The sequence below is a fragment of the Cavia porcellus genome, unplaced genomic scaffold (genome assembly GCF_034190915.1).
Source record: "Cavia porcellus strain 051 isolate PalLab524CR breed Dunkin Hartley unplaced genomic scaffold, mCavPor4.1 scaffold_6, whole genome shotgun sequence".
Taxonomy (NCBI): domain Eukaryota; kingdom Metazoa; phylum Chordata; class Mammalia; order Rodentia; family Caviidae; genus Cavia; species Cavia porcellus.
Genome location: NW_026947489.1, coordinates 42,300,358 through 42,325,043, shown reverse-complemented (window position 1 = coordinate 42,325,043; position 24,686 = coordinate 42,300,358). Strand labels below are relative to the sequence as shown.

Genomic DNA, 24,686 nt, shown 5'->3' with positions numbered 1-24,686 from the left:
TCCATGTCCCATTTCTGTCTGTATAGGTTAACTTTTTTTCTAGGAATGAAAATATGTTCTCATCACCTCTGCAATCTGAAGCTCTTCGTTGGCTTCCAGCCTGTAGTGATTACCAGCAAGCTGTCAAGACATTAATATTTTAGTGGTTCCAAAGTTAATTTGAGGGAATTTTAATTTTATTTTCTTTGTTTTCTAATGTGACTGCCCTAAACGTCTCTTTTATGTTGGAAAATAAAAAAAGGCAAACATGACCAAAATTGACATATCAAAATCTAGATAATTATGTTCTGTTCAACCTATATTTTGGTATAGATGTAGCTCTCATAGAAAAGACTTGAGCTGAAAGCCAACACGTAAGGTTGGCTAAAAAAAAAAAAAAATGCTAGTGCTATCAGAGGAGGGAATGGATGTTATTGAGCCTAGGTCGGCCCTGGATCAAGTTATTTGCTTCATTCATTTAGCTCTTATAACTTCTTACCCATCTATATCTTACAGATGAGGGACAGGAGCTCAAGAAGATTCATTATTTCCTGAGGCACTTACAGGATCTGCAGACCCTACACATTTTATACTACACAGACAGTCTCTCTTCTGTTCTCTCGTGTGTCTGTTGGTATCTATCAGCGTCGGTTGCCCAGGATACTTTAGTAAAAGGAATTTTGAAGCAATAAGAAAAAATAATATGATAGATTAGCAAGAGCCAATGAGTAAGACTGCTGTAGGTATACAATTTGTGCCGTCAGAATTACACTAAGATGCCTTTGAGGAGAGGTATTTTAGTTTGAAAGAAGGGAATAGAGTACAAAATCTTCATGAATTTTAGCCTTCAAATTCTTTCTTTAGTAGTCACCAATTTTCTATGAGTTACAATCCTTTCTCCTGGTTGTACTAGTTTTTTTTTATCATCTCTTTATTTTATTTACATTTTAAAGTTTTTACTTTTCTTTTTTCTTTTTAATCCCTTGGCAATGAGTCCTTCATCATCCATATTCAAAGAGTTGGCTTCAGCTCAGCATTAAAATTAATGTTACATTGTTTGATATTTGTTTAAAATACTTCAGTGAGACAATGTAATCTACATATGTATTCTAGGGTTCTAATAGTCAATAGAGAAGAATCTATTTAGGAGTACACATTCTAGAAATCATAAGTTAATATTTTCAGTAGCACTACCTACATCCATATCTGAAAGTCTACAAATAGACACAAAGGATATAACCATAACTTTGACTGAACAAATGAACAATGTTTAATATATGTGATTGGGTAAGCTAAGAGATTTACACAAGCACTTTCATTCCTGTGTGTATAGGGATGAAGAATCCAACAAACCTATCTCTCAGAGGTGTACCGTAAATCTTAAACTGTATCCAGGAGGAACTGTGGCCTGACTAGAACATTAGCTGACCTTGCCATAGAATATGGTAATGCTTGCCAGCGTGAGGACTTTTGGCATGAGTACTTGTAAAGCATAAGCAGAGAGGGAGGCCTTCATCAAGGACATGCAGCAGGGTTTGTCATTGTTTTTGTGCCTCCTGCTAGTAGATGTTTACATGTGGGATAGAATTTAATCTCTAATGTAACACATCACTTGACACTGAGAACAGCTGGCAACAAGCAGGGCTTGTCTGCAACTTGGTGGCTGTTGACCTCCATCACAGAGTCCAACTAGGGAGAAGCAGATTAGCTTAAGCCATCCTGTAGCAGTCAATTATTGCAGGGACCCTGGGAAAGACATGTCTTTTTCAGTCTTCTCATTACTCCTGGGAGTAATGGTCCCCCAGGGAGACTGGGAGACTGGTCTCCCAGGATGCTTCACTGGAGTGAAGGAAAGAAATTTTCTGAGAGGCTGAGCCTTACACCCTGAAACCCCTAGACTTCAGCCCAGAGGCATGGGATGGAGGTGGGGCCAGAGTGTTGGATCAGATATAAAATGAGATTTAAGTTTAAAACAAATGTTTATCTTGAATTTAGAAACTAACAGAGTTGTAATTAAGGGGCTCGTGTGATCAGTGATAAAAGGAAATCTGACAGAACAATTAAGGGTACTGATAGAGAATGTGTAAACTAACCACTTTGTCGTTATACCCTCAATATATTGAGACTCTTCAACTATCATAAAACTTCAACTATGGTGTCATGCTATCATAAAAATTATCAAGCCTCTTGCTAATGCTTTAATAAATATTGCATCCGAAGTCTTTGGACTTCATATTCTTCAGATTCTTAAGGAGGAAACTTTCTACTTTTCCCACTAAGAGAACCATTTCTACTTCAAAGCTTGAACATGGGAATACAGAAACAAGAACCAGAGGCCAACTCTTTGGCCACCAAGACTGTTTCCACGTCTGTACTGAGCAGTGTCCCAGCACCACAGCTATCATCTCAGAAGAAGGCAACACATTCACAGCTAAACCTCCCTGAGGTAATTAAATTCTCTTCAATTAATAATGGAGATTGAAAGAGGAAAAGGTGAAACTTTTTAAAAATGATGATAACTGCTAACAGGATATAGAGGTCAGTTTTATCTACCAGATCTATTGCTGGGGAGCCATGTAGGAACAAGAAAAACTACCAGAAAAAATAGTTCTCCTTTGACCCACTTGCCACACTTACAAATTTGTCTAGTGGTTTCAAATAAATTGACAGGTATAAGATAATAAATACCTTATAAGTTCTAACAGGACTGCTTTTTTGTAGATAAAACTGATGGCTAAGCATTGATCACATATACACAAGCAAACTTGGACACTCAGCCCTCCAAGATACTAGAATTCAGAGTGAATTACTTTAGACTTCTGTGCAACATGGATCAAGTAAACCTGAAATGACAATCTGCACTGCGCTTCAAATACCCAAGTAGAGCAGGAAAAAAATAAGAAAATCATTTAGAAACACTATAAATAAGCTTGAAAGATGATGTTTCCTCTATGAACAGAATAGAAATATTCTGCCTATAGGAACATGCTAATGGGAAAGAGGACGGTCAGTAAGAAGCAAACCCTGGGCTGAGGAGAGAAAAAACCCTTTTCATATGAGAAAATGGGGTCCAAATTTAAACTGCTTGCTTAGAAAGTCCAGCCAAAACACAGATGTAAAGTATTACCTAAAAACAATGAAATCGACAGAAACCAAAGGAGGCAAATTGGAAGCTCTCCCATGGAGACACCTCCATAATCCATGTAATGTCCTGAAAACCAGCATGAAGGGATGTGATTGGTAGTTCCCAGTAGGAGGTTTAAAAAGTGTTCTTTGGATACACTTGTTTTAAAAAAGTAGATCTGGGATTTAAAAAAAAAAAAGAGTCTAGGCCAAGCATGGTGGTGCAGGCCTGTAATCCCAGCACTCGGAGGCTGAGACAGGAGGATCCTTGCAAACTTGAGCTTGGGCTCAAAGAGAGCTCAAGGATAGCCTGTACTGCATATCAAGACACTGTCTCAAAAAGAATAAAAAATAGAAGAAGAAGAAGAATGAGGAGAAAGAGGAGGAGAGGAAGAGGAAGAGGAAGAGGAAGAAGGAGAAGAGAAGGAGAAGGAGGAGAAGGAGGAGGAGGAAGAGGAGGAGGAGTAGAAGAAGAAGAAGAAGAAGAAGAAGAAGAAGAAGAAGAAGAAGAAGAAGAAGAAGAAGAAAGCCTAAATACTTCCAGAGAGAACAATCAGACAACATACAAATAATCAGTAATCAAAATGGCATCAGACTTGCTAAGATCAACACTGGAATCTAAAAGACAGTGAAATAATGTAGGTAGATATGTCCAGGGAGGTTTAAGAGAAAGCTATTTTCAGCCTAGAATATATACTATGCCCAGCCAAATAATCAAATATGAGATAAAAGAAAAACCACTGAAGACAATTTTCAAAAATATCTTCTCTGCAGTCTTGCTCAGGAAACTCCTAGATGATCTTCTCCTTCCAAAAGGATAAAAAAAGAGAAAGAATGGTATCCAGGAAGTGGAGGATTCAAATTTCAGCCCACATATAAAGGAAATTCCTTTCAATCCTAGGAAAGAAATTCCTAAGATGATTGTGAAGTGAAGATTTAGAACAGCTAGCTGTGCAATAAACCTAGAAAATTCTGCTTCCAGAAAAGATATATTTAATGAAAAAATTTTGACAAATGACTTTATATATTTGACGCCATTGAAAACATTTGATGTTTCTGGCAGGTACTCTGGGAAAAGTCTTAACAAAAGAAAAATAAGCAGGTAAAAGGAGTGGAGTAATTAAATCATGGGTGGCTGGGAAAGATGGAAATAAGATGAGAAATAAAATATCATTACAGTGTACTCTGTGGTCTGCTTAAGTAACACGCAATTATAATTCTGGAAGAATGGTGGGAGATGGTGTGCAGGAAAAGGCAGCGGCACAAAAGTGGTAACTTCCTGTCAGCAACAGTGGAAAGGTGGCAAGCACTCTCCAGCATCCGTAAAACCACCTATCAACACTGTTCAGTACTGGTGGGAAAGTAGACAAATAGACTTATGGAACAAGAGAAACACAGAAAGAAACATTATATAGAAAGCAACTTGTGTTCAACAAAGGTGTCAATGTACTTCCCCCCAACAAATTGTTCTGAAACAAATGAATAAGACAATGGAAAAATTGACTTTAGTTGCTACCTTATATTATATACAAAGTAATAATTCTCTATAGGACTAGATCTGAACAGAAAAATCAAAACTAAAGTTTCTTAAAAATAAGGGATTACTCTTGCAATCTGAATGCATTTAAATGTTTTTTTAAAGAGAAAAGAAAAAGTAATAGTCATAAAGGTTTAAGATTGATGCATTGGATTTCATAGAAATATAAAACTTTTCTTATTGAAAGATGCCACCGAGAAAATGAAAAGGTAAAAGAGTGGAATAAATATGTATAATGCATACATATTAATTGTATTTAGAAGTTATAATTAGCTCCCTCAAAATAACAATGATTAAAGTCTAACTTAAAAATTGGCCAAAAAGTTTATATAGAGAATATATAAATGGCCAATGAAAACAAGATATATAGGAGACATACACACACACACACACACACACACATATATATAGTCAGTAAGAACAAAATATATACTCAATATCATTTGTCATTAGATAAATGCAAAATAAAACCATAAGGAGATAACAACCATAAAAATGCTTTAAATTAAAAAGATTAAATACTCCAAATATTGTTGAAAATAGGGAGCATCTTCAATGCTAACATGTTTTAAAAATTGAATATGTCATAATCATACTGGAGAATGGTTTGGCAATTTCTAACAAATGCAAATATTTACCTAATTTTAGAACTAGTAAATATACTTCTGAATTTTTACTCAAGAAAAATAAAAATTTGTGTACATACACATGCACGCTATACAAATGTACTCACTTGAATAAAAATATTTGAGTGATATATTTCCTTTTCTCACAGTACCCTTAAGTGGAAACCACACAGATGGTCATTTATAGGACAATGGAAACAAATTGTGTATATTAATTCTAGGAAATATTGTTCATCAACTGAAAACTACATACACCTGAAATAACATGAATAAATGATAAAAACATTATGTTGTGTGATAAAAACCTGGTAAAAATATGCACAATTTGATTCTATTAACATGAATTTTAAGAATAGACATATCTAATCTATAGTGATGGAGCTTGGGACAGTGAATGCCCAGTGTAGACAATAAGGTGATCAGAAATTTGCAGCCAAGTACTTTTATTTGTGTTAATGAGTGTGTCCTGTGTATGTGTGTATGTGTGCACGGGTTTGTGTGTATGTTAACAAGTCTTTATCTCTGGTTAAAAAGCAAAAAGTGGAATTTCTGATTCTAAAGTTAGGCATGGGTTTGCCTTTGTAACAGACTTCAGTGTGGCAATACCATTTTTAACTTTTACAAAATAGGTATAAGGAATTTCACAATATGTGCATGTCAAAGTTGAAAAGTATAGGAGTAAGATGTTTATAATTCAAGCAGTAAATGTTAAAAGAGAATAAATATAATAAAAATTAAGAAAAGAAAATATAAAGAAGCAAAGAATATGCCTGGAAGATAATACAAAAATATTTTTAAAAGCCTGATTATCTTTTGTCTGAAAAGTCTGAAAATAATATTTTATTTCTCAAATATAATGCTCAATATATATTGTACAATAAATATACTATACAAGGCATAAATTTTTTAGAAACTAGAGAAAGAAGTGCATATGTTGTGTTTTTTAAAGATAAAAAATATTGGACTCATTGTTTTAAATTTAGGGATACTTCACTTGAAATGTGAGAAGATGTTAAAACATATTTAGCAAATCTTTGAAAATGTGTCATAGTATTTAAAATTAAGATCATTCTACATTTTTGGGCTTTTTATGTATCTTATATGGATCAATAATAATAAATACATGGATCTATCTTATACACTGATGGAAATCTTTCTGACTAGATCAGACTAAATCTATCTATGTACTATTTATGAGAGACTCACTTTCAAATAATTACACAAAAATATTAAAAATAAAAGGTTTAATATTTACCCTGGTAAAATTTCCAACAGATAAATGACAATTACAAGAAAAATAATGTAGTGATATTAATGACAAAATATACTTTAAGTCGACTTAAATACACCAAAAAGATTTACTTGAATATGCAACCAAGATTTAAAAATCATGAATTTATATGTATCAAGCAACATAGCCTTGAAACACAAACCAATAAAATTGACAAATTTTTTAAGGAGAAATGAATAAATTCACGATCATTGTTGGAGATATTAACACAGCTGTTTTAGAAATTAAGAAAATTGAAAAATTAGCAAGAAAAAAGAGCTTTGAACAATGCTATTAAAGTATACTGATAATTTTATAATAATTTACAATCAAGTAGAAATACTCATTTTTGTTTCATTGTAAGATCTAGTATTAAAAACAATGCTCAACAAAGAAAACATTTGTGTTAATTCTCAACACAAAATTAACCAGCAACATTGTTACTTTCTAGAATTTTAAAATTCTTTTTAAAAATTCTCTTTTAGGGGCTGGGGATTTAGCTCAGCAGCATAAGCACCTGCCTTGCAAGCAGGCAGTCGTGAGTTTGATCCCTGGTACCGATAAAAACAAAAAAGACAAAAAAAAAATTCTCTTTTAAAATGACTTAAGAATTCTCTCCTTTTTTTGGTGTGTCATTGTCAAAATGCTTTGCAATTTATCAAATTAATTTTTTCATATAGCCCTTAATTCCTGTGTAATGTAAAAATACTTTCCACTTAGGTTAAAACCTCTGGTTTTCGTTACTTGGTTGTTGTTACTTTTGTTCTTGCTATTCTAATCATTTTTATCCTCTTGATCCTTTCCTATCAAATATTAAGAGACTTTAAGAATATTTGTGAACTGTTTCTTTCTTGCTAAAGAAAAATACATAAACACAGTTTCCATCTAATCACTAGCTATTCTCTCTGTCTCCAAACTGGACCAATCTTGCTCCATCACTGACATGGTATTTTCTGCCAAGTCTTTTGTAAATATTAAATGGCACATTTTAAAACTTCGTGCCCAAAGTGAATCAAGGTCTCTTTATATACCAGAAGGCCAATCCAAATGACACATGTTTGCTTTATCAACCTCTGTAAAAGTCCAGTGGTAATTTATATTGATTACATAATAAGAAACTCCAGCCCTGGTACAACATGTTCTTTCAGCTGTATAGCCACACCTGTAGAAATGCTAACTCACATCTGGTTCCATAAATCTGTTCCTTCTGATCCTCCGGAGAGAGACTTTTATTTAAACTATATAGCTACATTTGGAACAGGAAAGACCAAAACAGATGGCTAAGCTCAGTAACCATTTCCACCCCAAGCCTTAGGCTCTGACTTTCTTCCTTGACTTTGATGGTCCCTATCTGAAAGTTGATTCAGTCTTTCTTTTTATGAAAGGTGTCCCTTATGAACTTTATTTATGTTCAGTCATTTCAATGTCTGCTATTGTTATTATTAGGAGGTTTTAAGGAAATTAAATCAAGAATATTAGTTTTACGTGTTGATAAGTACATTTCCCCAACTATTTTATGATACAAATTTACTAAAGAAAATATGCATATTTCTATGATATATATTTTTATCTTCATTGATTTGGTTGGTCATAAATTTTGCACTGAATTGCCACACAAAATCACCTCTTACTTACTTTCTTTCTTTCTTTCTCTCTCTCTCTTTCTTTCTTTCTTTCTTTCTTTCCTTCTTTCTTTGTCTGTCTCCCTTTTCTTTCTCTTTTTGAGAAAGAATCTTACTCTGCAGTTCAGGTTTGCCTTGAACTCACTTTGTAGCCCAGGCTGACTTTGAACTTGCTACAATCTTTCTGTCTCAGCCTCCTGAATGCTGGGATTACAGGTATGTGCCACCATTTCTGGCCTAAAATGAATTCTAAAAGCTAAATATAGTATATCATATAGCTGATTCCCTTGAGAACAATTCATTTGTATCAAGTATCTGAACAACATTTAACTTTTCTGTTTCCCTTATGAAGAGGTCCTTCAGTAAAAGCATACCAGTAAAGAAGTAACCTTCTTGGAAAGGATAGCAAAGCTTACCAGGGAGAGTTACAAAGCCACAAATCAAAGTGTTTTAGAGATAAGGGAGACCACATCTGTTCTAATCCCTTCATTATAAGGGTTCACACCCTAGAAGACTGAGTAGCTTGCTTGATGTCACCCAGTTGCTCAAAGGCAGAAACTAAATTAAAAGTATTCCTTTTGCTGTTGTGTAACTGCTAATTCATGTTTTCAAAAAAGTTTGGAAGGTCAGCCAATGGGGGGCATTATTAAGACAATTTCTAGCAACTATACTTTTTAGTGACTTACCTATTACATACCAGTAGGTACTTTTAATGAACTGTGGTGTTTTAAAACAAGCTTAAATCTTTTGATTTCAAGATTTAGAGCAATATGGATTGGTCTTTTTTATTCCTTCTGTCAAAGTTTTCACAAGTAACCAGTAGGATGCAACTTTACAAGCAAAATTCTAGCAGCTCAACACTAAGGAAACCCTTTCATACTAATACTTGTGGCTAAAACTGCAGAATGCTGGCCATCATGGCCAGCCTCACTGGCAGCAGTGCTGGGGTCCAGCATCTGGCATTCTGGTGGAACTGCCTAGGAATCACCTGTGATCTCAAGGGAAACGAGCCAGGACCACAGGAAGTTTAAAGTGTTTCAGGTGGAAATTCCTCAGAAATTGCTGACCCAGGAATTATATGTTCAAGAAAAAGTGGGTTTAAATATTTTTTAACTCATGTATTATAGTTCTATCAATATTTCATGATGGACATATTAATAATTTTCCATATAAAACATTGCTCCAACGGGCATGAGAAATAAAGGACATTAAGTAAAAACTAAGAAGACTCAAATAAAGAATGGAGTCTTGGTAATAAGAATGTAACAATATTGTTTCATTATGTGGCAAATGTGGCTCAGTAAAGGTAACAATAGATGGAAGTGGGTGTAAGGTACATAACAATTCTGGCCAGGTGTGTTGGCACAGGCCTATATAATTCCAGCACTCAGGTAGCTGAGGCAGCAGCATCACTGTCAGTTCGAGACCAGCCTGGGCTACAAAGTGAGTTCAAGGCCAGCCTGAACTGCATAGTGAGCTTTTCAAAAAGAAAAAAAAAGACAGGAAAAAGAATTGTGTAATATTTTTGCAAATATAGCTGAAAAAGCATTCCAAAGTAAAAGAATAATAAGTAGACACGCCTATGTGATTGCTTGTGTAAATTTAACCCCAAGCCTTGTTGCTAGGGTCAAACATGCTCTCTTTTCAATTTAGATGCTTAGAGCATTTTTAAACTTTAATGCATTCAGGTGTAAAATCACAGAGATAACAAGGCACAAGTCTGTTCACATATGTGATCTCATGTGTAGTGGGAGCACACACATGCTCCCGCTCATACTTTGTTATGAGTTGCAGACTCACATGACCTTCCTGAGCTACTGTAGCCCAGACTACACCCCAGAAAAGGCGGCAAAGGGGACAAAGGAATTTAGGAAGTGAGGGGAGACACAGAATAGAGTCAGCAAAGTGAGGACACAAGGAGATGATGCAAGATAGAAATTCAACATAGAAAGATTATCAGAGTAGAAATAAAATGAAGAATCAGAATATGAAAGATTTCAAAAAGAAAAGCACAGAAGCAGAATTTGATGGATGGATGAGGAGAGATTTATGAAGGGCAGAAACTCCACCATGGGCAGAATAACTGCGTCTCCTGGTTTCTCTGGGACATCCTAGGTTAGGACAGGTTATTGGCAAAGGTGGACAGGTTATGGGCAGCCCCTCACTGCCCTTCCAGAAGCATCCTCATCTGGATGATAATCGGTACAATCATTTTCTCTGTAGGCTGACTCTGGCCCAAGACAGAGAGGCCAGGGAAGGACTGAGCTAGGGACCCATATCCCAAGAAGAGTTTACAGGAGGGGAGAGGAACAGTGAATGAGGAAACGAAAGGGCGAAAGGAGACAAGACATGATGCATGCCCTCTGGTAACCAATGGGGAGGCCCATAGAGAGGACGATGTACAAAAATTTGGGGTGGATAATTTGGCAGATGAAAACAGACAGCAGACAGATGATACAAGCACAAATATTTGTGGGCTTTGAGTTTTTTTTCTGTATCTGGGGATTAGCGAATGTGATCAGTTTGAAGAAAAATGACTGATAAAGTCATCTCCCTTTCTGCCCTGTGAGACACCCATGTGTCCACCTGTGGCTCTTGGGAGCTGCTCACTTCTGTTCAGTTTTGCTCTCAGGATCCCAGACCCCAGCTGGCCCCAGCCAGCCCCAGCTCCCCACGCAGGACTGCATACCAGACGGTCTGCAGCGTGGCTTCCTGGCCTTCCACAGTTAGGCCACAGAATGTAGGGGGGCGACTCCCTGCGTCATTTCACAGACCTCTTTGGACTTTTCACTGGATCAGAATTACATGTTGTGAAAGGCAGAAGTAAATGTCAAGGACGAGTTCAGAAGGTTGAGTGATTTCTAGCAAAGCGTTTCTTAGCTCTGGAGAGAAGAAGGAGCTGCAGAAAATATGCTATATGGGTTTCAACCACAGTTTTGAGCCAGACCCCATTACTGTTTAAAATGTGTCTTCCCTGAAATTCATTTGTTGGTGGTCTTAACCTCCCCCCCGCCAGCACCTCAAAAATGTGACCTTATTCATGACCTTATAGGTCTTCACAAAGATAATCAAGTTAAAAGAGGTTATTGGATGGGTGCTGATCCAATATGACCACTATTCATATAAGAAGAAGAAAGTTGTACATAAACTGTTACAGAGGGTGAGATACTTCAGAAAAGGACACAGCCGTCTCCCAGTCAAAGACAGATCTGGCCCTCGCAGAGAGATCCTCACTGTCCTAGAAGAAACCAGCCCTCCTGACACCTTGTTGGTGTATATCTAACCTCTGGTCCTGCGAGGAAAATACATTTCTCTTTGGAACCATTACGGTGGTTCTAGGAAATAAATACCCCAGAGGCAGTCTGCTCAGAGTCAGGACTTAGGAGAAGTTGACCAGACTGTTCAGTTTTTCCTTTCCCTTAGGAAACTAAGTAATGCATCTTAGAATTATCAAGAGTGGGCACCCCCACAGCAAAATTGAATTGGTGATCTTGAATAAATCATTTCAGTTGTTTAAGCCTCAACTTCTCCCATGAGATTGGTTGTTGGACCTGTATCCTGAAATCATCACTGTGACTGATTATGAAGGCCAGTGATCATACCTATGCTTTAAGCTTAGGGGAAAGAAAAAGCAAACTTACTTGTGGAGTCTTATTAATAAATAATATTTGAGAGTGGCAGGCAAGACAAGTGAACACTCACTTCTTTAATTTGACAGAGAGGGATAGCCCTGAAATTCCCATCTTTCCTCACAGAATGAGTCCTGTCTTGACCATTTGAGTATCTAAATTTGACATATCAAATGCCAATACAGCTTGAAGTATTTGTCCAAGTAGTTTAGTCCTTCAGTATTCTAATCCACAGTATCCCTCTTAAGTCAAGGCAAAGCATGTGAACCGCTGGGTCAAATCTCTCTACTATCGGGACAGAAACAGAAGTATTTCTGCAGCCTTCTCTCTGTCTTTTATCCCCCCTTGTTGTAGGTTGGGCTTCTCACTGTGTCTGAATCTAACTTGAGCAATCTCTGGAGTCAGTAGCCTGAGAAATGGTGTTGAGCTCCGTTTCCTTATATGGCAGGGAGTGACAATGTGTTGGTCTAGTTGAACTGCAATGTGGCTTGATGACAAATCATAATGATTGGTATGGAAACCTTCTGCGCTGGTTTCCCTCACTTTCCTGAGGGAAGACAGAACAGACAGCTGTTTAGGAATGGAAAAGACTGGAGTTAGGGAGTGGCGCTGGGTCCAGCTCTGCCTTTTGCCAGTGAGTGGCTTGGGAAAGTTATTTGCTTTACCATTCTGAGGTAGTAGTTTGCAATGGGAAAAGTGTGTCAGCAAGGTAGTTGAATGAGCTAGTTAATCTCTTCAAACATCCTTGACCTGCTGAGGGCTCAGGATAACTGGTGCTCTATTGCTAATCACTCTCTGACTCTGTCTCCCAAGCTCGATATTCCATTTCTCTCCAATATTTTCCTCTCTCCTCTTCCCTTTTCTGTCTTTCTCCTTCTTCCTTCTCCTCCTCCTTTCCCTTCTGCTGCTTCTCTCTCTTCCTTCCCCTTCATCCTTTTTCTCCTGCCTCTCTCTCTCTCTGTCTCTCTCCCCTTCCTCTCTTCTTCCTCCCTTTCTTCTTCCTCCTCCTTCTCCTCCTTCTCTCCCTCTCTCCCCTTTTTCCTCCTCCTCTGTCTCTCTCTCTTTCATTCCAGATCTAAAACACTGAAAACTTGCAGAATAACAAAATTCTTAGGAACAATAAAATTCTTCAGCTCTGGCCATATCACACAGAGATTATTTAGAACATCAAAGAAGCTGAGGTTCACTGGAAAGGGTAAAAGGTAAAGCTTTGGACTGAAGTGGAGATGTCTGCTCCTCCGAGCTTGACAAATGTACTTCGGAAGTGCTCACACTGACTAAAACAGGATTTCCTACAGCTTGAATCTGTTGGTCCCACTTTTAGCTCCTGAAGAACCCAAACATGAAAGACGTGGGCTCCTTCTGCCCATTACCTCAATGGTCCAGGGAAGAGGCTGTATGGCTAACTAAGGGTGAGGTTGATAGGCGCCCCCATGGAAAGTCATGGTTGATCACTGTTTGGAACTTAACATCTGTCATGTGCAAAGCACATTAGAGTCACTATTTCTAAGAAGATAACTACAAAATGAAAGAACAGCCATCTCCCCAAATTTATAAGTGAAAAAACAATCTAAAAAACAGCAAGTTTGAGATTCCAACCCAAGTTTTCTTGGCTCCAAAGTTTTTTCTCAAATAGGTCATAGCTCCAGAGTTGGACACAGAAGTAGAGTTTGTTCCTTGAACTCATGAGTTGTAGATGTGCAGCATGGAAGTTAAGCTTGTGGACTCTGCAGACAAATTATCCAGGTTGGAAGGCTGTTCTCCCACTTCCTACCACTGTGATCTTAGATGTATTATTTAACTGAACTGGAACTCAGTTTCTTCACTTCTAAAATTGATTGTTACATAGTTTATTTTATTTTCTATTTAATAAATGTCTATATACTCCTGAGCATCTACCACACACTCTCCTAAGCTCTGGATAATAATACAGTCAGTGGAGAATCAACAGTCCCAACATAAACATTGGTTTAAGCTTTCTTATCAAGAAGTTACAGATTATTCGTTTTGCTCGTTTAACTCATTCCTTAATAGTATACATGGGGGCTGAATACTGTTTTAGGTTCAAGTCTCAGCACTGAAAAACCCAAAGTCCCCTTTTGCATGATGCATAATCCTAGGAAATAACAAATCACCAAATAAGTATGGAACATACTTGATGAGCACATATGCAAATAAACAGCAGAGGTATTATGAGTGGCTAATTTCACAGTGACATACCACAGTGATGTGCTAAATGTTAATGTACTTTCTTTTGGGAAAGGAAGAGTCTGATCTTAGCATATTTATACCAATTTCTTTGGTATAAATACTGTTGCTGTGGTCTGTTTCAAGCTCCCAATGGAACACTGCTGACTGAGGCCATGGAAGGAAAAGTCTGGCTTAAGAGCACATGGCACTCCCATCATCCAGGCTACACAGCCACAGCGAACTTCAAGGTTAGCAAGAGGTGATTTGCACTACTTTGGCTTTTAATAGAATGTACTTAATTGTACATTATAGAATTTAATTTTTGATAATGATCTCAAAACTATTGAGAATTTAACTGCCAGTTTTTAGGTGATAATATGAGTTTAGGGTACATGAGAAGGGGGTGACTATATCAGAGAGAAGGAAACGTGTAGTGTTACTGTACAGCTGTGGATCTTAACCTAATGACCCTTTTATAGATGTTCTTCCCCGTCAAGCTCTGCTTCCATGTACACATGAAGCACCCACCCTTGTAAGCCAAGTAGCAGTACAGATACAACAACACATCTAGTGTCCTTACTGTACCAGATCTCCTCTCCTCTCCTCCCCTCCCCTCCCCTCCTCCCCTCCCCTTCTCCCCTCCTCTCCTCTCCTCTTCTCTTCTCTCTCTCTCTCCCCTCTAACTTTATGATCTTTAGTGAATATAATGTGCATATTCAGTGCTCTGAATATGATAGACCTTTCTCTGCATTTCAGAGGAAGTAACTTCTAAGTGTTGAATAAATGAAGATCTTAATCAATTTTCTGCTCTTGTGAAAAAGGAAACCAGCCTTCCTGTCCCTGCACTCGTCACTTGTCTAAGTCTCACCGCTTGGAGCCCATTCACTTCTGACAGGGCCTCCCTGAGAAATACCTACACCAGAGATTGTGACCCTCCCAGTCTTAGGAGAGAAGTGGAGGTGACCCCAGCTGAGGAGTCTGAGAGTGGAGAATGCTTCTCTCCTCTTCCCATTCAGGATCTATATATCCTTTCCTCAAAGTGGGGAGCAGAGCAAAACATCTTCAGTTTTTCTTGCTAGAGTAATAACTAAAGTAACTGTTCTTCAAAACATCCTATGGACAGAAATACTTTAAAAGAAAAGTTTCCTAGATTTACCTCTCTTTCTAAGTCTAAATTTCACTTAGTAACAGAGGCTGGAACAAGAAGTGGAAATACCATCAGAAATTTTATTCTTGATACATTTATTTCCAAAGTTTTATAAAAGCAAACACTGGAAATCTCATCAGCAAGTTTGACCTTATAGGGTTGATGTACTTATTCTTTAACCAAAGGAGTAGAGAAAGCTTGGAGGGATTTTCAGAATCTAGTTCTTCCATAAAGACTGACAAAATTGGTTATCTGAGATATACAGATGTAACTTTTAGGAGAAAGTAATGTAAAGCTAAACAAATGGGCTTCTGAGGAATAACTCCGTACATGTACTGTAAATTATCATAACAGTAGGTGTACCGAACTATTTCTGAGTAAGGTTATTTAATCAGTGTCATCAGGGAGCTTTTATAAACTACAGAGGTCTGGACCCCACTCTAGCAAGACCTACTGAATTGGAATCTTCAGGGGATAGGTCACAGATATGTGTAACTCTGAAAAAGTTCTCCAATTGATTCTTCTAATATATTGATTAATATCCCTTGGTATATAGAAAAATTGGGTTGCACTACATATTCTAAACTTGTGAATTATTGATATAGAATAATCTTTTTTTTTATTAGGAAAAAGCAACCAGATATGCTAAAAATGTTAGCAGCCTGAGTCTTAGGAGCTGTGTGTTCTACAACCAGCTTTGCCACTAGTTAAATAGGTGCCCTTGGTCAAGTCACTTGGCTTGTTATTTCATTTGACAAATATTGGTTTCAGCCATGAGTAAGGCACTAGGTATCTATTAATGGGAAAAAATGCTCCCTGGCTCTATGAATCTTACTGACCAGTAAGACAGGCAGACATTAATCAAAGAAACACATTGATACACATATGCTTTTTACTTGGTGCGTGTGGCTAGGCTTTCTCATCTGTAAAGTGAAAAATACATCACTGGTTTTTTTTAATCAATTTATAATATATATATATATATATATTTATTTATTTATATTTATATATAATTGGTGGTAGTGGAGATAAAACCCAGGGCTCTACCATTGCACACACCCCCAGCCCAGTTCCTTATATTTCAATTTTCTTAAGATTCCAAATTTCTTGCTCCAACCTTCTCATGAACAATAGAATTATATGTCTTAGTTCACTGATTAGGAAAATGTAAAACCAGAATTTATAATGCTAAGAATTCGAAAAACCTTTTAGCATGTTAGTGTCTGTTGTAATCTGGATCAAGAATGTTCCCCCAAAGGCTCTGTGCTCAGAGGTGCAGCGCTGAGAAGGTGCCTGGGTCTGGGAGAAGGAGTGCACCACCCTCTCCAATGGTGGGCCTGTAGCTGAATGTGCCGTGAGGAGATGAGGCCGGGTTGGAAGAGGCAAGTCACTGAGAGCGTGACCCGAATAGCATCTTCTTTTCCTAGGCCCTTCCCTGTCTTTTTCTGACTCTCTCATTCTCTGTCCCTCTTTGTTTCATAGATGCCATGAGATGAGCAGCCTTCCTTCACCACGCCCTTCCACCGTGATGTTTTTGCCTCGTGGTCAGCCTGCCATGTACTGAAACCTTTAAATCTCTCAGCCTGAAAAACTTTTTCCCTTAAGTTTCATGTCAGCTATTTTTCCCACCAATAGTAAACCTAACTAGCACTGTATCTCCCTTACACAATGCTTCTTAAAATTATAAAAACAGCACAAATTGCATGCGATGTGTCATTTACTCAACTAGCCAAAGCATTTGTTAGGTGTAAAGATTTATTTACTCACAATAATCAATGGCCTTCCAAGGATCCAAGTCCCAGAGATTAGGGACTTACTGACCACAGTGATAAAGTAAAAGTCATGGCCCTTGAGTGACCACAGCTCTTTTCTTCCACAAATTTTACCAGTGATAATTATCAATGATAGTGCTGTTTTCTCCCTATGAGCTTAAATTCAGTCTCAGAAGACTTCTTAACATACCAGTTGGTTGGACCTGGCATACAAATGAAAAACCATGTGCTCTCACTCAGCTATGGTAGCCTAAATCCTTTCCAGTGTGCAAATCCCACCCACCTATGCATTCAATTCTGCTCCCTCAGAGTACTACAAATGGCTTTTTCCATTTCACATAAAAGTCCACCAAAAGTATTAGAAGGCATCTGTGAGACTTATTACCTTTCTTTTGGGACAAACAGGTCAGGATCCCTTATCTGTTTTTCACGTTTTTTCTCCTGACCCCCTCTAGCCTTGCATGCACACTCCTGGATGCGGATTTGTCAGTGTCTCTCTGAAGCATGGGACTAGTGGTCAAAATGTGAGCTGAACTGGGTGGGATGCAGAGATTTTTACTGTCCTACTGGCCACTATGACAGGTATTCAGTGGATGAAAGATCACAGGGAAAACTGCTTACACCTGACAATTCCACTGGTGAAGAATATACTGGTTTTTGTGTACTGAGCTTATTACTGTGATTTACATTGAGATGTATTAGCTTTTATATATTAAACCTTGTTTGATAATTATGCTGCATTCAAAAATTGCTTTCCTTTACAGGGAATCCATGTCATACCTACAGCTCATTTCAAGTTTCTTTTCAACAAAACCGCTCAGAGTGCTTTTTGCTACAGTTTTCTGAATGAACAATACTCCTCTTTGCAGTCACTGGTAGTGTAAAGTCAGTTTCCCTTAAGACTGGCTCACTGAGCTATGCAGGTAGTCATCAAGAACAGTATGACCTTGGCATTGGGTGTTTGTCTCTCTAGAAATTCATTCACATAAAATTTTCTGGTAATATCCCTTGAGAGCTTTTGGGAATTTTAACTAATCTGCCTTCCAAGCCCAATTTTGTCTTCTAACTAAAACTGCCTGTTAGGCGCTGAGTGATCACTCATTGGAAAAGGGTGGCTGCCAGGCCAACTGGCAGAGTCCTTCCAGAGGTGTGCTGCTGCCTTTGACACCCTGCCCACACCCTGCCTCCTCGCCAGGATTTGCCACAGGAAGACACAAGTCCTAACTGAACTAGTCAGACCTTTCCACTCAGAGTTTAACCTGGAAGTTCAGAATTTGACCTGGAGCAATGGAATTATGAGAGCAACAAGATGGATATTCAGTGCAGACTTACAATTCTCTGTTGAGATCACTGACCTACTTGTTTCTAACACTCTTCTTGAGGTCCAATGGTGTTTTGGCTTCTGGCTTTCCTTGTGATTCTATCCCTTAATTATTTCACATGTTTCTGTAATCTAGTAATCTCTCTTTACATGTCTCTTTACTTAAGCTACTGAAGTTTCCTAAAATGAGAATCTATTCTTGCTGAACACTTCTGCCAAGTGCAGTCCCATACTTCACCTTGCCCTGTTTGACGTTACCTTCCTGAGTAAGATCTTGGTTTCTAAAGCTATGCCTGACTTCTGACTTCTGCCATTTGACCTTTCTTCACCGACCTAAAATTTACCATGGTTATGGCTTGTGTCTAGATGTCCCCTCAAGGCCTCATGTGCACATAGGTGTGGCTTTTCAGAGGTTACTGGATCTAGGATGGATGCTACTAGGATGGGTTTGAGGGTTTGTGGTACTAAATAAGTCCACTGATTGGAATTGGTAAGTTCTAGGTGTGGATAATCAAAGCCTCACCCTGGGTCCGGGTGCTTAGCACCTGGATGGACTCCACAGGAAGAGAGAGAAGGCAGGCTGCTCTTGTTGCTTGCTGCTTCCTACCCACCATAGACTGTTTCTCTTCTGTGATGCCCCTCTGCTATGCCACCCTGCCCTGAAGCTGCCAACTAGGGACCAAAACATCTGTAAACTGTGAGCTAAAAAACCTCTCCTCTTTTAACTTGTGATGTCAGGTATTTTGTGTCAGCAACAAGAAAAGTAATTAAGACAAGGGCTCAGCCTGTTTCTTTACATCTATTCCAGCTGAGAGCAACCTCCCAGAGGAATGAGCATCTCTGATGCTCACTGGCCCTTGGTTCCTGTGGACACTCACTTCTGCTGGTCTGCAGCACACAGAGAGCCTTGACTAGCTCCCAGAAGGTATCTTGAGACAAGCAAGAGAGAATGTCACAAGTAGGTGTAAAGGAATCAATTATATATTCCTTCTTAATGTTGCTCCTTCCCAACTAAGATAATTTCCTGGGAGTCAAGTGCTTTTGTCCTCATATTCACCAAAGAATGCCAAAACGCTCTGGAAATGATTAAAATGCAATTTATCTTTGAATTGTCCATCATTGTTTTATATATATGATACATATCATATATATAATATATATATATATATATATATATATACAAACACACATACTCTTTAAAAATACATGAATCAAAATGACTGCTTACAAAGAACATACAACCTATTGAAATATTTTTAAAAGTCATTTTCCCTTAACTGTTCTCTTGCTGTTCCTCAACAACCCTTTATGAAGTTCTCGGTGCTCTCCTGACACACACTTAATTGCAGCATTCCTGAATTTCCTAACCTTCACAAATTCTCCATAAAAACTGCTTCCTCTCTGGAGATGGTCTCCGTTTCTTTGGAATGCAGGGTTTCTGAGGCAATCTCCTCCTACACATCTGTATATTTCCCTCCCCTTTCCTTCCTTCCTTTCTTTTCTCCTTTCACTCCCTCCCGTCCTCCCTTCCTCTCTCCTTTCTTTCCTTCTTTCCTCCTCCCCTCCCCTCCCCTCTCCTCTCCTCTCCCCTCCCCTCCCCTCCCCTCTCCTCTCCTCTCCTCTCCTTTCTTCTCCTCTTCTCTTCTCTCCTTCCTCTCCCTCCAGGCCCATGCTGATCGGGTCCAGCCTTGTCTATTGTGGGAGTCCAGGCTTCACTCCCTTCCCTCTTCTCCCCAGCTCAGAATAACTCACTGGCCAGTTATGAAGGACAGGTTTACACAGAACCTAAAGGTTCAGAGATTTATCAGATTCATGGAGGTTTTCATAACATCGGGAAGAACAACAGATCAGCAGTAGGGAGGATGATCATGTCACCCCTTCCCATAGCCCATGACACGCTTCCCCTTCTGAGCTCTACAAACTTTCCCCACAGCCAGCTAATCAGATGTTTTGGAGACAGAATCAGAGTGGCTCCTTGCTTCAGAAAATGCTCTTACATAAATTTTGCCTGTTCTTAACTTTTTGCCTTCTGCCTAAAAATAAGAAGTGGCTTCCCCCTATTTCAAACGTATTCGTGCTGTCATCTGTGAAAGCTGGGCTTCTGTCAGTTTGGGTGGGGAAGGGAGAGTTGGTGGGGTGGAGGACTGTGGGGAAGGAATCAGGGAGGCCACTAGGGATCAGTCACAGTGGGGAGTACTCAAGTCTGAGACTAGCAGAGTGAGAGGCAAGCTCTCTGGAGCAGTCTGGTCTCAATACGAACAAGAACCACCGCCAGGTGCTCCTGATTACCTCATCCTGCCCACAAGGCCCAGGCTTGACATGCTGGATTAATTCCATGCTTCTGGCTGGAGGCAGAGAAGCTGCTTCATTTACTAAGGCCTTTCTGTTGTCAGCACTTTATCACTGGGTCTTCTGCTCATCTGCATCCTCATGTCCCCGGTTCCTAGCTATTGCCGAGAGCCACTGATGTGCATCTTAATACACTCTCTGAATTTGGGTCCTCCTGGTTTTTAACTCCAAGCTGAACTTCAGGCAACATTGAGATACATCAGTACTTGCCAGACTCTGGGATCAGGGTTCCAGAAAGTACCTCCTCAGCTATGGAGAAGGAAGAGATAACAAGAGATACTAGATAAGAAGTAGAGGAAACCTGCCCCAATGGGCATCATGTTCAGGGGGCTGAAATTCAAAGCGGCTTAGAGTGTACACAGGGAAGGTAGGCAAAAGGCCTCATCTCATTTTAACCAGTACAAGGTCTAAGGAGAAGTATCACAATGCTCATTCTGTAGATGAGGCCGAGGAGTTGATGACTTCCTCAAAGGTCAGGCTATTTAAGCAGAGGAGCCAAAACTAGAACTGAGGGCTCATCTTGGTGCCCATGGGTTAAGCCTGAGATGAAAATATCTGCTTAAGTGACCCAGCTACTGAGAACCTATCGATTAAAAAGAAGAAGAAGAAGAAGAAGAACCTATGGGCATATGGTCTGGCTTGACAGATGACTTTTCAGTTAAGAAGCCAATGGTTCTATTTTCAGGCTTTCAGAGATTTTTACTCAGAAAACCCCTTTCTAAAGTCTGCGAATTCTTTGGCAGCATCTTTCTAACCTCCTCTTTAGTCCTACCATGCTATTTGCATTCCACTTTGTCAGCATTTCCCCCGTCCCCCCACCATGGCCTCACATTTCTGAGCCATGTGACAGGCAACATGCAGATGGGAGCTGCCTAAGGCCTTCTTATGCCCATCTCTAAGTCACTTTTCCATCTTGCTACAAAATGACTAACTAGTAATCAGACTTCCATGAAAATGACAAATGGAGACAATTATGTGTGTTTTTAAGAAAAAGCCTACTAAAGTATATTTTGCTCATCAGAATAAAGATGACCCAGCCCACATTCTGGAACTTTCCATGGCATGTCACAAGACCAATCTAGTCCATCTGCAGAGAGTAGGAAGTGCTCAGGTGCTACCAGGAACCAATCAGAATTATTAATAGCACAGTGTCTGAGAATAGTTTCATATATTGTTTAAATCTTTTTACATTTTGAACCTGGTTCTTCTTTCTTGTAGGACAAAAGTTGTGAATTTATTTAAGACAAGGACCTTCACTAGATTTTTAAAATTGCACATCCAACTAGCTTTAAATAGTGGAAACAACCCTATACTTTCCTGTGGATCAATCCATTGTATCTTCCGTAGGTTTAAAAAAAAAAAAAGCAGGGTATCATTATGCAGTTCAGGTTGGTCTTGAACTCACTTTGTAGCCCAGGCTTGCCTCAGCCTCATAGCAATCCTCCTGTCTCAGCTTCCCAAGTTCTGGGATTAGAGGCTTGGGCCACCATACCTGGTTCATATAGGATTTAGAATCAACTATCTCTAGGAGTTATTTTTTGTTCCAGAATTTTGCCATTATACTTCTCTTTATTAAATGATTTTAATAGAATGAAAGTTCTCAGTCTATAGTTTTTCTGAACTCTGTTTACCTCCCTATTTGGGGAGATATGTTCTAGCTAATAGTGAACAGGAGGAAAATAAGAAAGAGAACTCCTGAAGTTCAATACAAACTCAAGTCACTTTGCTTCTTCCACAGGAGAAGATGAAGGATGTTATGCTGGGGGTGGGGAGCATCGTAGAAATCCCTGAACTTTCAGGGATTCTGCAATGTTGGTTTCACAATGGAATTTATCATAAAATCCCAAGATTATAGATTTCCTTCCAAACTGCATTCCCTACATGGTTTAGAGAACAGTTGAAAAAGAAATTGCTCCCCATATTTTTGATTGACATGAAAAACAGTGTGAAAATAGTTTGGAACTTGATCTCTTCAAGGGAAAGACAATAATCAAGCTATAGCTTTTGCCTGCGGTCTTTTTCTCACACTTACTCAGAACTGTTCCAGGGAAAGAAATTCACAGAGCAGCCTATTCTCATATATCACTTCTAGAAGAAGGAGGCATTCTCAAGAAATTATCCCTCAACTTCTAAATGCAAAGAGAAAAGGTCATTAAATGTCTCTCAACCCCAAACCATGGTATTTCATAGAATAAAATTAAACTGAGTCAGTCACTGGGAGCTGGTATCTTTCACATTTACATTATTAAAAATTATCAGATTCATCTCTCTTTCCACATGCCATCTAGTCTTCACTTAAGTTCTAGCCATACATGTCTGGTTTCTCCAAACAGGCTGGGAGGATTTTACTGTTTCAGTTTACAAGCCCATCTGCATAGCCTTGTTAACAGGAGGGATCCGTGAAAACCAACCACTTTGCTCCCATCCACTTTTTTGGCCATGTATTGCCACAGCACTGAAACTCCCCCGCCCTTTACAACCAGGTCTTTCTAAAAGGAATTGCAGACTACTACCAGCTAGCTGCTTGTACCTCTGTTTAAGATGCCCAAATACGTCTATCTTGAAATTAAAGCCTGTCTGCTTCCTTTCTGGAACATATTTCAGATACAGATCTTTTTAAGCTCGCTAGGCATACTGAGGCATACTTTCAAAAGAAAATAAGACTTCTTAGGAATATAGTTTGGTAGGAACTCTAAAAGCCCACCCACTAGTATGTGTTCTTTTGTTATTAGATTTTATTTAGGAAATAGACCACAGAAAGCATCTTCTGTCTTAGCAAATATCAAATCAATGACATTAACTCAACTGGCAGTGGTGCTAGCATGCTCAGACTTTATTTTCTTGCAGCTCTGAAAGGCCAGTTCATGAATACTTATTGCAGAGTAACATACAAATGCCTTTGGTTTAAAAAAAAAAAACAAACCCATCACTCTTTGGTTCCTTGTTATCTGAAAATTATTGCCATTAGTTTTAAAGTAAAACCTCTTAAAATGCCTGATAATAAAAGACGCAAAAGAAACCTCTGGGTGAACAGACTATTTAACCTTGATTTGTGGATATCAGGTATAATCCCATCTCACTCTCCCAAACAAAAGACCACCTTAATCAGAGTTACCAGTGCTCTCTGAACGTAAGCCATTGTGATCTCACTTCTTGTCCCATCTCTAGAAACAAAACTTGCAAACTCATCCTGTTTGTCTTCCAGCAACATCAGCAGGGCAAGGAAACCCAGACCGGCTCTGAAAATTTGCATGGTTTATTGCCTTGAACAATCTTGTATCTCCAGCTTTTTTGCCTAGGAATGCTGACGAACCTGGAGAAAATCCCCAGCTTCTCTGGAGGAGAAAAAAAGAAAGGCCCTTGTACCTTACCTCCCTGACGCTGCAACTTCTTCTCGGTGGACGAGGTTGGAGAGGACGGACTGATTCCTTTAAGCAGGAGCACAGCAAGAGAGCGGTAGGCAGGCAGGCAGCCTAGCCCACAGTGCCCTACTCAATAAAACTGCAGACCGCCCTTTTTTGGCCCCTCCCCGAAGTCCATGCTAAGGGAACACATAGCCCTTATGTTTACAGTCGCAGGCAGTGGTATGCATTGTCTTGCAGTTTTTCTAATAGGCAGCCAATGACGACACCGGCCAAGGTAACGCAGTCTGCCTGAGCAGATGCCTGTCATTCCCTAGGCATGCTCAGGAAATCACTCATCAGAAAAACCAAGACCTAAAAAGCTCTGAAACTGCAAGCAGGCTGCCAAAACCAGCCTGCTCCATGCCCTTTTTTGGTTATCCTTAGCAGGGCCTCTGGAAGTGGATCCATTGTCAGGAACAATCATAAGAAATGTTAATCTTGGAGAAAGAGGCTGTCTTGTAGAACACAAATGGAGCTTTAAAAAGAAAGCACAGCCTATGAGATGAGAAGCCAGCAGTTAGGTATGTTTATGGGGTGGGAGTGTATTTCTTTTCAAAGTACTTGCACATACAGAATGGATTTAAATTGTTATGCAATTTGAAAACCTGAAACAGACAAGACCCAGGTCTGCTTGCAGACTAAATTCTAGCCTGAAAGAGCTGCAGTCCCCTAAAATATGTCTATGTGTGTAATGAAAACAATCGACCACACTGCTCT

General features: G+C 39.0%; 1 protein-coding gene across 4 annotated transcripts in view; it reads right to left on the bottom strand.

Moving 5' to 3' along the window:
• Cald1 (caldesmon 1) overlaps positions 1–24,267 on the bottom strand; it is a 170,940-nt gene extending 146,673 nt beyond the window's left edge. The window contains exon 1 of one of the 4 annotated variants that reach the window (XM_013158637.2): positions 23,937–24,267. The gene's annotated coding sequence lies outside the window, so the exon portion shown is untranslated. The remainder of the gene's footprint in view (positions 1–23,936) is intronic. The other 3 variants (XM_063250525.1, XM_063250524.1, XM_013158642.3) reach the window with 3 other exon arrangements.
• Positions 24,268–24,686: the final 419 nt, after the last annotated feature.